This window comes from Lolium perenne, chromosome 3 (genome assembly GCF_019359855.2).
Source record: "Lolium perenne isolate Kyuss_39 chromosome 3, Kyuss_2.0, whole genome shotgun sequence".
Taxonomy (NCBI): Eukaryota; Viridiplantae; Streptophyta; class Magnoliopsida; order Poales; family Poaceae; genus Lolium; species Lolium perenne.
In genome coordinates this window covers 2,873,361-2,888,265 of record NC_067246.2, presented here as the reverse complement: position 1 = coordinate 2,888,265, position 14,905 = coordinate 2,873,361, and the positions used below count along the sequence as shown (strand labels likewise).

The 14,905-nt window shown below is 45.9% G+C and overlaps 1 long non-coding RNA gene across 2 annotated transcripts; it reads left to right on the top strand.

Annotated features, from left to right (window-relative positions):
• The first annotated feature begins 538 nt into the window (after positions 1–538).
• On the top strand, positions 539–4,521 carry LOC127340627 (uncharacterized). 2 transcript variants are annotated; one of them, XR_011754462.1, is made up of 3 exons: positions 539–944; positions 1,049–1,430; positions 4,080–4,521. It is a non-coding gene; the product is annotated as an uncharacterized lncRNA (long non-coding RNA). The 2 variants fall into 2 exon arrangements; XR_007874613.2 differs by lacking the exon at positions 4,080–4,521 and having other exon boundaries at positions 1,049–1,799.
• Positions 4,522–14,905: the final 10,384 nt, after the last annotated feature.

The window sequence follows — 14,905 nt, the reverse complement described above, 5'->3', positions numbered from 1 at the left end:
TCCAGTGGGGCACCAGACGGTGACAGGAAAATTTGGAATCTGATTTGGAACTCCAGTGTACCTCAAGAAGTACCTCAAAAAGTTAAGGTCTTTGCTTGATGGGTGGCCACTAATAGCTTCGGGGTTCAGCAAGATAGAGTCAAATGCAATTTGGATGCGCTCCCTATGTGTAGTATCTGCGGGTGTGAGGATGAGGATGGATTTCATGCTCTCATTAATTAAGTATCAGTAAAATGGAGCTACTAGGACCTCTTCACAGCGATTTAAACTTGAGAGCCATCGGATCAGGCTTACCAATGCACAGGATCGATCCGTCATTGCACGCCTTCGCTTGGGCCTCCTTCACCACGTCACTTCGTTCTCGCCGCCCGCGCAACCTAACAGGGCTGCTACTCCTCGAATCAATCTGCACACTTTCTCGTGAACCGGGCCAATATGTTGTGAGCGGCCCAAATATCTGGCTGTGGGCCTCGAGATCCCGTCGCCTCCCCTTCTCTTTATCTTCTGTACTCGGTGGGACTGAGACCTGAAACCGGCGCCGGCGACGTAATAATGGCGAGAAAAGCTTGGTAGTCTGCGGTAACCGTCCCTGTCCATTTGCCTACCTGGCCGGGTTTCTCTCTCCCATGTCCGCTTCCTCCTTTTCTGCCATCAGCGCACCCATTAGGAGTACGGAGTATTATTTTCCAGTTGTTTCAGGCGTGCTAGCTGGTTCGGATGACCGGAGAGCGGAGATGATGTGTGAAGAGAGCGTCGAGGAGCTTGCCCTTGGGGATGGGGGCGGCTGCTCCCTTCTCTTCCCAGGAACGCATCAGCCTCCATGGCGAAGATTGACAAGAAGGACGTAAGTAGCTAAAGCTTACGAGGAAATCTCCATATTCCCTAGCTGGATCAAATCTGGTTGCGTCTTGATTGAACAATTTTTCCGTCCCCTGCATGATAAGGTAAAATTTCTTCAAAAGGATTGACAATTTCTCTCATGTTTTGCACGAAAAATACAGAATATGAATAGTCCACTGTTTAATTGTTTGTATTTATGTGACACTAGACATGATTGAGGGACTCAAGGAGGATGTTATCAAGGCTGAGCAGGTTGCATCAATTGAGGTAGAACCTTTAACAGCAAAAAAAAAAAACGTATTGTGTAGCATTGTAGGATGTATTTCGTTTGGTCCAGTAGCTTTGCTAACTGTCGGTGAGCATAGTTCATGTTTTACTCAAGAGCCTATTACCAGCCTTGAAGGATGTGTTTTGTTAGCCGATTAAACGATTAGTTTTGCTAAAATAAAATGATTATAGCTTTCAACATCTTGCAAAGGTTATTTTCTCATTAACATGCTCTTATGTTTACTTAATAGAGCAATGATAGCAATAACACGAGAGGGTTCCCAGTTTGATTCTAAGCATTTAAGAGGGTTATGACAATTGATGTAAGTCATCTCTCTACCGGTGTTAGCTTTTCGAGGCTATCTGAAGCACTCTATCTTGCTCTATTCATATCCTATACTTCGTATCATAAGTTCAATATGCAGGAACCAAATTTGACACTGAGGATTTTTGTTTAACTTCGCATGATGAAGTACACGTTCTTATAGAAATACAAGTACTTTTATGAATCAATTTTTGTATGAGAGAATTTACTGTGATGGAGTTAGGAAAGGGGATCTGCAGTGAAAGTGGTGAAGAAATTCCTAAACCTGTCCTAGAGAAACATGCTTTCACAGAAGGTGAAATAAGCTAATGTTGTAATTGACAATAATACAAGCAAGCCAATGCCTTTCACAATCCCCATTTCAATAGACTGCTTTCGTGTGTTATGATGTGTTTACTGAAGTGTGTATGGAACTTTTGGTTCAGTAATTTATCATTAGCTCTTCTGATGCAAGGTAATTGTGTTTAGCTTTTGCCAGTGAGAACAAAAGTTACCGTTTTGACTTTCATCAATTAGCAATATGAATTAGCATCTTCCATCAAATAAGAAAATACAATGCAGTGAAGGATTTCAACTATCCAGCAATTTTAAGGGGATGGAGCAGTTTGCTCATTTTCTCTCTCTCTGTCTCTCTGTCTCAAGAGATACATATTTTTTTTGCCTCTTACAGTGGAAAATTATTTAATCCATTGACTAAGGAAAAGGGTCCAACCTTTAATATGAGGTAAATCCTTTCCTTCAAGTTGATATATGATATGAGGAAAAGGGTGCAACCTCTCATTGACAAGATTGAGTCCAAGGCGAATGGCTGGATGGGGAGGCTCATGGCCAGGCCCGACATGTTGACCTTGATTAATTCTGTCGTATCTTCGATCACCACTTATTTCCTAACCGTCTTTGCGGCTACTCCCTGGGCTGTTAAGAAGATCGACAAGCTGCGCAGAAATTTCTTATGGGATATTGAGGAAGGGGCTAACGGTGGTGGAAAGTGTTTGGTCAATTGGCAGACAATTTGCAGTCAGAAATCTGTCGGTGGCCTCGGTATCAAGAATTTGGTGGCCTTTGGCAGGGCCTTGCATCTGAGATGGCTTCGGTTCCAGTGGAACGATGTCGACAGACCTTGGAATGGCACCGAGGTGCCCTGTGATTCCATGGACAAGCAGCTCTTCTCTGCCTGTACTAAAATCGAGCTCGGCAACGGGGCGAGATGCCGCTTTTGGTCTGACCGCTGGCTTCAGGGCGAGGCTCCCCATGCTATTGCTCCGCTGCTCTTCCCTTTGGCATGACGCAAAAATCTGCTTGTGAGGGACGTTATCTCTTGCAATAGATGGATGAAGGGGCTCAACCGGATGTGCTCTTCCGAGCAGTTGGACCAATTCTTCTCACTTTGGCAGCACATCCAAGAGGTTGTTCTGAAAGAGACTCAAGATATGATAAGTTGGACTCTCACCAATGATGGCCAATATTCGGCGACATTTGCAAACGAGTTTCAGTTTAAAACTAGACTGCCCCGAAGTAACCTGGAACAGGTCTGGAAAATCCGTGCGGAGCCGAAGGTGAAGTTCCATTGTTGGTTGATGTTGCAGGGACGGATCTGGACTGCTGATAGGCTTCAACGACGTGGTTTAACTAACCATGACATGTGCCCTTTGTGCGATCAAGAGAAAGAAACAGCTGCACACATCTTTGTTCTCTGCCCCTTTCCAAGAGAGGTATGGCATGCCTCTTCAACTGAGTTTACTCAGTTGGCTACTGCTACTTCCTCCTCCACCTCCCTCTCGGCCTGGTGGGATGCAATTTGGAACCTGAACAGATCCAAGGAGCTGTGTTGCCAGGCTTCGGCTGCCATGTATTTTGTGTGGAATCTGTGGAAGGAACGAAAAAGCCCGTATCTTTGAGTCTAAAAGTGCAAGTGCAAGTGTCGTCGCTGGTTTTGCTCTTGAGGAGTACAAACTTTTCCTTTTGGAGAGCAAGGTTTAGGCCTGATGTCACTTTTTTGTTCTCCTGTAGCTTTGCTGCATTGTAAAGTTTCCCCCCATGCTTTAATGAATCGGCAGAGCTCCTGCCTTTAGCCCATCGAAAAAAAAAGAAATTTATTTTGTATAGTAAGGACAAAGTAGCTTATTTCTTAGGAAACTGCTATTTTGGCGAGCTAATTAAATACAAGATGCCATGAAATTAACAAAGAGCCCTATTGTTAAAACATATCCAGTTACAAGTGATCCTTTCCCATTGTTCAGACTATTTATTGTTATTTGCATTTATTTTCTGAAATCTAGCTTGCAGCAAAAAACTTATCTCTTACCTACGAATGATATGCAGTATTGGCACTGCAACCTTACAAGGTGTCTGCTATTGTGGAAACCGTGTGGCTGGTAACTTGGTATCATGGTCATGTAGAAAACTTTCTCCTTTGACCAACCTTGCAGGTTGCCCCTCAAGAAATATAATAGAAACTCCAATGTGTATTTTATTCTGTATTGCTACAATTGACATTTTCTTGTGCAAATAATCTTCTATTTATCATATATCTATATATCTTTGCTATTCATACTATTTTTTGCAGGGATATCCGTCCTATTTATATGTTCAGTACAATCATGTTCTGGAAATTGATATCCTGTTCTAAAACAGTTTTACTTCGCAGGTAGGCGTACAATGCCCTTGGAGTAAGCAACTAACTTGACAAGGCATCAAGAAAACTGAGAAGGCAGTGGACCTCCAAGCACTCTATGGGACGTTAACAATCTAGGCTTGCGTACAAGCAGCTGAAGGACCTCAAATTTGACCTTGGAAGGTACTGCTTTCTCACTGAACAACAAAATCGCTTTGAGACGACCCGAAGTCGTAAGTGGGCATGCACAAAGCCGAGATGGTGAAATAAGTAATGTGACAAAGGTGCACCCATTTTAGGGAATAACGTGGTACCCTCAATTTTGATTAGTGGTGTTATGTACAAAATCAAGGATAAGTGTGTTCCATTTAACGTGGTAGTTGTACATTGAAATTATTTAGCATTTGGAATAAAATATAGTTGTTTTTGCCAGATCTATATAACACGTCAAGCAGGGCAGAAATTTCACGAGTTTGTCGAGATATCCTAAGTTGTACTGTCCAGCCTTTTTCAGGTATTTCTTTTTCAAAAAAATACATGGTTAAATTATTTTTAAAATGGATGGGCGCGGCAACACGCGCATTGATGATCTAGTTAACTGTACAAAAGCACGGGCTCTTCGGCATCAGCTTCGTGAGATATGGCTTCTCCCTAAGGAGGATATATTTGCGAATTCTGGACCCAACTGGCTTCTACACATTCTTGATCAGGTGGGTGCAGGTACGCGGTGTAAAAAAAAATTGAGGGCCTGGCACCTGCGGAACGATATGATATTTGGAGATGGAAAAGCTAGTGTGGAGGCATCAGCTATTTTCCTACATAATTATATGTCTTCCCTTCTTGGTTTGTGCAACCTAAACGGAAGCTCGTCCAAAGGTAAAAATCTTGTAGATGTGCGTGGTGGTACCCCTCACTACAGGAAAACTTCATGTTGCCGACGGCCATCCTGTATGCTGACGGCTTTTTATCGGGACCGTCAAGCCGTCGGCATACAGGTCTGAAAGTCTACGGCGAACGAAAGACCATCGGCATATAGGTCACTATGCCGATGGCCATCCCAGGACTGCGCTCGGCATACACAGGCCGTCGGCAAATAGGGCTTAGTGCCGAGGGCGCCTGTCGGCATACACAAGGCCATCGGCAAAGATGGCAGCCACGTGGCGCTGCCAACTCATCAGCTGACAGGCGCTTGACGGGGTTAGGTGTATGCTGGCGGCCCTAACGGATGCCGTTGGCATATGTCCTATGCTGACGGCAGCCGTCGGCATACTCCTTTTTTTTGTTTCCCGCGTTATGCTTTTATTTCATATGTTTTAGTTATGTTTTCTTTTCATTTTCTTTTGTTGCATGATACTTTTATTTCCTAGTAATATATCACATAAATGACACAATATAAAGGTATTTTTATTTCTTATGCTCACGTTTGGTCTCACATAAAATGATAGACCGCGAAACTCCCACTACGGATCCACCGGAGGGAATCCTTTGAAATCTTTAGCCCACATTTGGTTTTCCATGCTCTTATGACCTAACCAAACAAAACAAATAGAAAAGTCCATTGGTCAACTGCCGTTGGAAGCCGGTCAAAGGGGTATACCGGCGGGCCCACGGTCTAGGGTTTCTTCCGAAACCGCGCTCCGAGGGTTAGAATCCCTCCAAAAGTTACATGTGGCCCAAAGATATGTATAAAAGTGTGGTGTAATGTTGAAACAGCCAAAACCCAGCTCCCTAGTGTGACCCTCTTCACAGACATGCGATGTCACTTAGGAAGGTTCTCGACTTATAGCTGAAAACTCCCACGTAGGGTCAACCCGAGGGAATCTTATGAGATATTGGGCTCAACCTTGGTTTTCCATGTTACTATGACCAAACCTAATAAAAACAAATATAAAAGTCCATTGGTCAACCATCGTTCGGAGCTAGGCATGGAGCAAGAGAAATACAATCTGTTTTATGATAGTCAATGTGTTATTCATCTTGCCAAGAATTCAAGTTTTCACTCTCGAACCAAGCACATTGATGTGAGGTATCATTGGATTCGAGATGTTGTGAATTCCAAGTTGCTACAACTTTAGAAGATCCATACTGACAAGAATGGTTCGGAGATGACCAAGATATTGCCAAGTGAGAAGCTATACGTATGTTGCAAGCATAAGCGGACCCAAGACTATTTTGAAGCCTGGGCAAACAGTGTTAAATAGTGTCAAATAATGTCAAATAATATCAAATACGTATAAAATACAGCTTGCCGGCCGGCCGGAACCCTGGTGACAAGGTATCAACTTGTCAATGCCTACAGATTGTAGACTAGGGTTTTAGCGGAAGTAGAGGGCAAGTAGATCTCAAGGGTTTCAGCCGGAAAGGTACTCGACTACTAGAAAAACTAGGGTTATGTTGACAATCAAGCGATCTTTTCTTCGTCCCTCGACTCCCCCTTATATAGGAGGCGGAGCCGAGGGTTTCGTATTACACACGGTCACAAATTCCGAGGGACTCTCTGAATTCCACCCGTAGATTTACAAGTCATTATTCCTATTACAACTCTATGTTTCCAAACTATTTCTTAACTAGGCTTCCGGGCTTCATAAATCTTCGGGTCGTGGGCCTTCAATAAACCCCGGGTACCTTCTCTGGCAGGCCCATTGGGGATGCCTATGTCAGTAGCCCCCGAGATTTTGCTTGAATCGAAGAATCAGGGAAAATCTCCAACTTTATAATTTCTATATAACTTCTTCGAGTTGATCATATATTTTTAAACATCCAATCATATATTGTGCAGGGATAATGGTAATTGAGGCTAGTTCATCTGACGGATCAGGTACTAGTTAACTGCTCTTGTGGCAATCCACCAACACCTACTTCAAGATCACGTCCCTGGACATGATCTCGGGATACTGGTGTAATTCGACATGCGGCGCTTAAGGTCTTACCAAATGTCGAATTCCAGTCATAGTTTTATCGAGTACCTAACGCGTCCGTTAGGATTTTTCTTCGCATCTGTTGACACGGAAAAAAGTAGCTAAGCGCCGTCAGAGGCGGTGCCACGCCGCACAGGACGGGTCCCGGGGACTTACCTTCGCAAAGTATTGCGGCATTCAGAGATTAATTTGCGACTGAGGCATTCTGATAATATATTGTCGAGTGCTTTTTCGGCTGTTGGAATAGCACATTTATTCGAGTCACCAGATGACTTGTATATATTTTTTATCCTGTCCTCCCGATGGGAGTATATGAAGTTATTTGTATAACTCGAAATATGCTCACCATGTCTTTTATAATTTCATCGGGCACGCGAACAGCGTTCCCGATGGGAGTAGCCCCCGAGGCTACAACCAAGTGCTTGTGCTTGGTTGTAGGCTCACCGTTTTAACATCTTCTTTGTCGCTATATTGACAACCTTTCGAAATCTTTCATATTTATCGGGTGCGCGACCAGCGCTCCCGATGGGAGTAGCCCCCGAGCCTATGGACAAATGCTTGCATTTGATCATAGGCTCTCGCCTTTTCTTTTTTGCCAAACTCGAGGTTTCCTTTTTCCAAAGTAGCCCCCGAGCATTTGATCAAAAACTTGTATTTGATCAAAGGCTCTCGAAATTATCATCACTCTAGTTTGTCACCAATTTTCATACCACCGTCGTCGAGATTTTCCTTTGTCAAAGTGACATCAGTGCTGACGATAGCCACGATCCCTGTATCGGGAAAACACGAGTTCTGTCCTATCACTGACTGGTGGACCCAAAATCTGCGGCACTTTGACACGTTACGCAAGTGGGGGCACACGTCCTCCACTATTTCTGGCACGCGCGCTGTAGCGCCTGTTCAGTTCCATCTCAGTAAAAATACGTTTTTACCCTTGTGAGCCATGTGTAGAACATCTAACCCATTACTATTGTATCCAATGGTGCGTCGATTCGCAAGCCCTCTATAAAGGGTCGTCTTCCTCCTCCGTTCTCCCCTTCGCTGCGCCGCATCTCTGCTCTCTCTCCAAAAATCCTCCACTGCAAACAAAATCTCCTGAGCTCAACCACACTCCCACTCTCGCCTACGCCATTGTAGATGCCACCGCGGTCGAAGCTCACCAAGCACACCTCCCCCGAAGCTAGCATGGCGTCGCAAGATCTGGTAGCTGCGGAGTGGGAGAGGTCCAAGATCTCCAACCAAGACATCAACTTGATGAAGAAGCTGGGCCTGACGAAGAAGAAGGACACACTGATCTTCCCCAGCGAGGAGAGCTTTCCATCGCCTCCTATCCAATACCGGGTTAGTTTCGTCGACCACCTCATCCGCGGTCTTTCTTCTCCAATCCACGAATTCCTTCGTGGATTGCTCTTTGTTTACGGGCTGCAGCTGCACCAGCTGACTCCCAATTCCATCCTTCATATTTCTATCTTTATCACCCTCTACGAGTGCTTTCTCGGGATCCAACCTAATTGGGCCCTGTGGAAACGCATTTTCTACCTTCGCCGCAACGGCTCCCACAATATCGCCTACAACATAGGTGGTGTTGTTATCTGTGTCCGCCCTGACGTCAAGTATTTCGACGTCAAATTTCCTGACTCCGTCCAAGGGTGGCGCAGGAGGTGGCTATATGTCCGCGAGGAGTGCCCCGACTCGCTGGAATACAACATCGCCCCCTTCGACGGTAGCGCAAAAATCCTTCGCCACCGATCCTGGGATGCAAAGGCCACCGAAGAAGAGAAAACAGCGACAGAGGCGCTGATGAAACGAATCCATGAGCTGCAGAATACCCGAGGCAAAGAATTGTCGGGTATCCAAATTACTGCGCATTTCCTTAGGATTAGGGTGCAGCCTCTGCAGGCTCGCAAAAACCCTTTGTGGCTGTATGCTGGCGATAAAGACGTCGACCGCATATCCGAAGATCTTTCTGTGAAGGACTTGGAGAAGCTCGTCCGTCGTGTTTCATCGTTAAGCAAGAAAGACTCAGTTCCATCTTCTTGCCGAGTAGAGCCTTTCAACAGCGCCAATCCCCTTCCTAAGGTAAATGACTTGTCCTCCCGAGTTTTTATTGCTCCGACTATTATTTTGCATAAATTGTCCTCCCGAGTTTTTATTGCTTCGACTACTATTTTGCCGAGCTTTTTCTGTTGATTATTTTCTTCAGAAACGCCAAGTTTTGCCTTCCCTGCCTCCCCTTCCTGAAGGTGGGGAGGTCGAAGATCGAGCCATCGTTGCCGATGATGCACAGGGTACTTCTCGCCCTGAGAGTGAAATCGCTGGATCTCACAAATCCGCGGGTTCCTCTGAAAGAGAGACTGAATCGGAGGCTTCCGAGTCAGCACATTCTCTTCCTTCCGCTGTTTCCCCCCGGAGCAAGAGAAAAAGGGGTGATGTCGAAGACTCCGGCACCTCCAAGCTTAGCGGGTCACCTGCCGAGGAAGCTTCCCCGGAGGAGGAGGGTGCCTTCGACCCTTACGCTGATGCCCTCATTAGCTCGTAAGTTATCTTGCCTTCTTTTTTTTTATATATTGTTAGAATATTCTCATACTCTCTTTCGTGGACAGTGGCGAAGAAGAGGAAGAACCCGCTGCCAATGTAACTGCTCCGACGAGCACGTCGCAAATTTTAGTTCTTTCGGAAACTCGCCGTGCGACGGAGGAAGCCTCGCCCCCTCGTCAGGACTTAGAAATGTCGACTCCTGTCGCCAGCCCCCGAGCCCCCGAGCCGAAGAGAGTGAGGATTGAACTTGGCGAAGAGCAAGGCGTCTTGGCCGGGAGTTCGTCGACTCCTTCCTTGGATGATGTAAGTACCCTTTCTATCACCTCTTTCTTTTTTGTGTGTCTTTAGTCGAATTTTCCTCTCAACCTTTCTATCACCTCTTTTTCTACAGCCTCTGATGAAGCACTTCATCAGTCTTGGTACTCAATTTATTAGGTACCGTGACACTGTCGAAGACTTGAAAGGTAAGCCTTTATACGATTGTGATGTTTTTACTCGTTATCACGTAGATTATATTGCTATTTTTGACTTGTCTTTCTTGCGTTGTTTCCGTCCGGTAGAGGCTCTCGCCAAAGCCAACAAACGCGCCGATGATCTTGCCGCCAATCTTGAGCAAAGCGAAAAGGCTCGCAAGAAGGCCGAAGAAGACGCTGCCTCTGTTGGGGATCTTCGGAAGAGGCTGCACCAAGCTGAAAATGCCTTAAGCGATAGGACAACCCAACAGATAGCACGTGAAGAAGCTATCATCGGCTGCCTTGAGTCGCAAAATTGGCGCTTTGCCAGTAAGTTTACTAAGCACTTTTCTCGAGTCCCTTCCAAGATGTGTCCTTATATTTGTTGATAACCCGCACTTTGTTTCAGCAGGAAAAATGGGTCAAGACTTCGAACTGCAGGAGCCTGAAGGGGACCGTCTCGTCGACGCCCTTTCCCTCCTTGAAATTCACGGGGATCTGGCGCGCCGCAGCATTGCTGATGCGCGGACCGCGTTTACGCGCCTCTTCCCCTACTTCTTCCCGAAGAAAAAACAACCAGAAGCCTTTGCCGATCTCGCCAAGCAGTTTATCCCTGAGGAAGATCTTGGACTTGCCTTCCGGCAAGAGAACTTAAAGATCGGCGTGGAAGGCACCATAGCTTTGGTTGCCGAGGCCCAGCAGAGCGTCGACTGGGCGAAGACTGGCGAGACGAAGAGGATGAACAAGGAGAAATGGCAGTCTCTAATCAAGGCCGCCAAACCGCACTCGAAGAAGATTCTGTCCTTCCTCGGATACAAGCCAGCTACTCCTTCCAGTTCCGCCAGGCCGGAGGTCAAGTAGACCAACTTACTCATCTGTCTTTCTTTTGATAGATGTCGATATCCTTACGATATGCGACTAGTGTCATTGACTCACTAAGACTTGACCTTTTGTAATGAACTCACTTGTAAATATCCCCCCTTATCAATGGAAAGGAGTAATCCTCTGTTTGGTTATTGATGTCGACCTTTTCTCTCTTTCAGTTGATATTTGACAACTATTCTAAGGCTGCTGTACCACCCTCTGCTTCTCCTGCAACTTCTTACTCCAAACGTATAACTGACGAAGTTTTGCTGGATGACTCCTCATCTGTGAACCTAAATCAACTAGAAATAGCTGAACTTCGACAACAACTCCAGGCCACGAAGAAACAATCCCTTATTTTCATGGAACAATCGCGCAAATCTTCCGAGCGAGAAAAATGGCTCTTCAGCAGGCTCAAGAGGCCTCAAAGTTAAAAGATGCTGCCGTTGCCGAGGCTTTGCAGGCTACGTCTCGAGAAAATTATATGCTTGACCTGCTGACTGACGCAAGTCTGGATATGGCGGGTAAGTCTCACCCCATGCGTTCTTTTACTTACTTTGCATACGAGTTTTTCGATTCTCATATTTTTTGATACGGTTAGGTTCTTTCTTGGATGCTGCTGCCGAAGACCAGCGTGTTGATGCGAGGACCGAGATTCTCGTTCGTCTTGCTCAGCAGAACAACTCTAGCTTTTGGTCTTCTCCGGACCGAACCCGACAGATTGTACGATTTCAAGATCGTGCTTCCCAGGTTCGGGAATATCTCAACTTCTGCACAAAGACTCTCGCCATGGTTTACAACGCCATGTTTCCTCGGAATCTGCAACCCAAGACTCTGCCCGAACTGATGAACAAGTTTAAAAGTGTTCAGCGAGTTCATGGATTTGTGAACGCTCAATTGATGGCTGGTGCTAGGTTTGCTATGATCATGCTCCAGATCTGCTACCCGAAACTTGATATGTCCAACGTTGTTGATCTTTGCCACGAACGCTTAAAGAAGCGAAAGAGGAACGTCGACAAGATCAATGAAGTGGTGACACCCATAGCCGAAAGGATGATTGACGATCTTCTTCGGATGGATGCTGCATACTTCACGGACAGCCATTATGCTGATTCCCTGGGTGCTTCTGCGGGAGAAGAGAGGGTAAACATAGATGACCTTTTAGGGGATGATTGAGGTTCTTTCCCTTCTGTCAAATTTTCCCTGAAATACATAGATATCTTGTATGTTGCGAGAAATATATTGTAAGTTACGAGAGCTATGTATTTTTTCCTTTAGCCCCCGAGTATAGTTATGTTATTTGCGAGGTTTTTAGACCAAGGCAAATTGATTGTCTATATTGTAAAGACCGAGTATATATTGTGTAACTCGCGGGTTGCAAGCCCCTGAGCATGTCAAAGAAAAAGATGTATATCACCAATATTTTTACTATATTGCAGCATCGCGAGCCCGCCTCATTAAAAACCTTCCAGCCCCACTCGGTACCCTGAAAGGAAAAGAGTGCGTCTGAAAACTCGCGAGCGTTTCAGTACATTGTATGTTTACATGCATCTATATTTTGATTTCTATGCGTAAAAGCGCCGAAGTTGCGCCACGTTCCATGGATTTGGCTCTGCGACCCCTGTCTTCTTGTTCTTTATTCTGTACGCTCCTCCTGCGATCACCTCTGTAACGATGTATGGTCCTACCCATGGTGACTTGAATTTTTCGTGGCTGTCCTGAGTAAGCCTAAGAACGAGGTCGCCAACTTGAAAAGATCTTGGGCGCAAACGTCGACTATGATAGTTTTTCAGGTCTTGCTGATATTTGGTAACTCTTGACAGCACCTCATCTCTAGCTTCATCGAGTGCGTCCACATCATCTTCCAGTGCCTTTCTCGAAGTTTCTTCATTAAATACCGCCACTCTCGGGGAGTTGTGTTCTATCTCTATTGGTAGCACTGCCTCGGCTCCGTGAACCAGAAAAAACGGAGTTTCTTGTGTCGCTGTATTGGGCGTCGTCCGTATGCTCCATAACACGCTAGGCAACTCCTCTGGCCAAGTGTGTCGAGCTTTCTCCAATGGTGCTAACAGGCGTTTCTTGATACCGCTACAGATGATGCCGTTTGCTTTTTCGATTTGTCCATTGGTTTGCGGGTGCGCCACCGACGCAAAATGTAACTTGATGCCTACTTCTGCGCAATATGCTTTGAATTCCTTGGAGGTGAAATTGCTGCCATTGTCTGTGACGATGCTATGAGGAACTCCAAACCGAAAAACGATACTTTTAATAAATTTGACCGCCGATGCTGCGTCTGGCGAGTTTATTGGCTTTGCCTCAACCCACTTAGTAAACTTGTCGACAGCTACCAGCATATACTCGTATCCTCCTGGCCACGCCTTATGCAATTTGCCCACCATATCGAGACCCCATTGAGCGAAAGGCCACGACAACAGTATTGGCATCAACTCTGCTGCCGGAGAATGAGGTTTCGCGGCAAACCTTTGGCATGCGTCGCAGGTACGTACTATGTCCTTTGCATCTTCGATTGCTGTTAGCCAGTAAAACCCTGCTCTGAAAACTTTGGCTGCAATAGCTTGACTGCTTGTGTGGTGTCCGCACACTCCTTCATGCACATCTTTTAAGAGTACTCGACCTTCTTCGGGCGTGACACATCGCTGCAAGACGCCCGATATACTTCGCTTATAAAGCTCGCCCTTCACCACAGTGAAAGCCTTGGACCGTCGAATAACTCGCCTTGCTTCTACTGGATCCTCGGGTATTTCTTTCCTTGAAATATATGCAACATATACCTGCATCCAAGGGACCTGCACCACCATCACCTCATGTGACTTTTCTTCATCTCCCGATGTACTTACTTCTATTGCTGGTGGAGCCCCTAAGGCTTTTTCGAGCTTCTCTTTTTTCATTGGCTGCTTCTTCGCCTTGGTTGATCTTTCACTTATCTCCTCCCAGAATACGCCGGGTGGTATTGCCAAACATTGCGACCCGATGTTCGCCAAAACGTCGGCTTCGTCGTTGCTGAGTCTGCTAATATGATTCACTTCGCACCCATCAAAAAGTTTCTCGAGTTCGTTGTATACCTCCTTGTATGCTATCATGCTGTCGTTGACTGCGTCACACTGGTTCATCACCTGTTGAGCCACTAGTTGAGAATCGCCAAATATCTTTAGCCGGGTTGCGCCGCAAGCTTTCGCCATCTTCATCCCGTGTATGAGTGCCTCGTACTCCGCCTCGTTGTTAGATGCGTTAGGAAACGTCATCCGTAATACATACTTCAACTTATCTCCCTGAGGTGATACTAATATCACGCCTGCTCCAGCTCCTTCTAGCCTTTTGGACCCGTTGAAGTTCATGGTCCATGTTCTCGACAAGTCTGGAGGTCCCGTATTTTGCAGCTCCATCCATTCTGCGACAAAGTCTGGTAAGATCTGCGACTTTATTGCTTTTCTTTTTTCATACGTGATGTCCCGAGGGGAAAGTTCTATTCCCCAGAGGGAGACACGACCCGTAGCCTCTGGATTGTTTAATATATTTGATAAAGGTGCCTCATTGACCAGTATTATCGGATGCGCCGAAAAATAGTGTCGCAACTTTCTTGCAGTTGTGAATACCCCATATGCCAATTTCATATAATGCGGGTACCGCTGTTTTGAAGGCGATAAAACTTCACTGATGAAATATACTGGCCTCTGAACTCCATGAAGTTTCCCTTCTTCTTCTCTTTCGACCACAAGTACCGTACTGACCACCTGAGGTGTGGCTGCAATATATAACAAGAGGGGTTCCTTTTCCTTAGGCGCTACCAATATTGGGGGTGTTGAGATTGTGCGCTTGAGGTTCTCAAAGGCTCTGTCTGCTTTTTCGTTCCACTCGAACTTCTCTCCTTGCTTAATCAGGGCGTAAAATAGCAACGCCTTTTCTCCTAGTCTGGCGACGAATCTGCTCAAAGCCGCGACTCGCCCAGTTAACTGCTGTATTTCCTTTAGCTTGGTTGGCTTCCGCATTGTTACTATAGCTTGGATTTTCTCTGGGTTAGCCTCGATTCCCCTTGCTGACACCAGAAACCCGAGAAGTTCGCCTGCAG